This window comes from Sinocyclocheilus anshuiensis, unplaced genomic scaffold (genome assembly GCF_001515605.1).
Source record: "Sinocyclocheilus anshuiensis isolate Anshui unplaced genomic scaffold, SAMN03320099.WGS_v1.1 scaffold1303, whole genome shotgun sequence".
Lineage (NCBI taxonomy): Eukaryota > Metazoa > Chordata > Actinopteri > Cypriniformes > Cyprinidae > Sinocyclocheilus > Sinocyclocheilus anshuiensis.
Window position 1 is genome coordinate 310933 of NW_015537954.1, and position 1423 is coordinate 312355.

Genomic DNA, 1423 nt, shown 5'->3' on the forward strand with positions numbered 1-1423 from the left:
GGCGCTGTGTCCCGCTAACCACCGCACCGCACACACACTCTGCTCCGGTCCAGAGATACGATAGCACGGAGCGGATCACATGCACGAGTCGACGCAGACCACACAATGTATATGAATTCTACACAGAATGCTATATTTTATAGAAATGTGGATGAGATTGTGGCTGTCAAATGCGGCTTTACGGAGCTCAACGGCTCTGAACGGCTCTAGCCCAAGCTGTGATATAAACGAACGCTATTGGCTATTTTAAAAAGGGGCGGGGCTGCTTGATATGTCCCGCCCTGTCTTCCTGTTTCAGTTAAAATGACGTCAACACATAGAGTTACGCTGCGTGTTTCTAAGCATTTCAGGGGACCTTTAAGTCGCTGGGGTATATTTGTAGCAATAGCCAACAATACATCGTATGGGTCAAAATTATTGATTTTTCTTTTATGCCAAAAATCATTAGGATATTAAGTAAAGATCATGTTCCATGAAGATATTTTGTAAATGTCCTACCGTAAATATATCAAAACTTAATTTTTGATTAGTAATATGCATTGCTAAGAACTTCATTTGGACAACTTTAAAGATGATTTTCTCAATATTTAGATTTTTTTGCACCCTCAGATTCCAGATTTTCAAATAGTTGTATCTCGGCCAAATATTGTCCTATCCTAACAAACCATACATCAATGGAAAGCGTATTTATTCAGCTTTCAGATGATGTATTAATCTCAATTTCCAAAATATGACCCTTATGACTGGTTTTGTGGTCCTGGGTCACATTTGTGTTTCATGCAGTTATGTGCTGCGTCCAGAGCTGGGTAGTAACTGATCACATGTGGATTACGTAATCAGATTCCAAAAATTAGATTTAATTCCATTTTAAAATACTCGTAATCAGACTACAGTTGCTTTTTTATGGATTACATGATTACATATTATTTACACAACAGCAATAAATTATTCATCATTTATTGATTCTCCCTAATATCTCTTTTTCATCTTTTAAATGTTCCTTTCTGAAATAGCCTACTGCTTCATTGAGAAAGTCTCCCAGTTTTGTGGACGTTCACACAGAGACCAGTCATTATACACTACACTGCATTTGACCACTGATTTACAAAAATCATTTCAGGTTTAAGAAGTGTTTCAACATTGCATAAAATTCTGATGAACACATAAATTTTTATTTGAATTAGCACCCTGTAGGTTATTTAACCATATTTTTCCATGTCTTTAGAAGGCTTTTGTCGTTCAAACACATTAAAATGAATTCACAAATTCACAAATAACTTTTTTTCTCATCTGATCCTCTTTCACCTAATATATTTACTTAAAATCTTATTTTAAAATCTTAAGTCTATTTTAAGTATCATTGGTTATGGTCACATGACATGCGGGTAAACAAATAAAATATATATATATATATATATACATA

General features: G+C 34.9%; 1 protein-coding gene across 1 annotated transcript in view; it reads left to right on the plus strand.

The window, feature by feature from the left end:
• The window catches only part of LOC107665347 (calpain-5-like), a 29515-nt gene that overhangs the window by 18923 nt on the left and 9169 nt on the right, over positions 1 to 1423 (plus strand). The window lies entirely within an intron of this gene.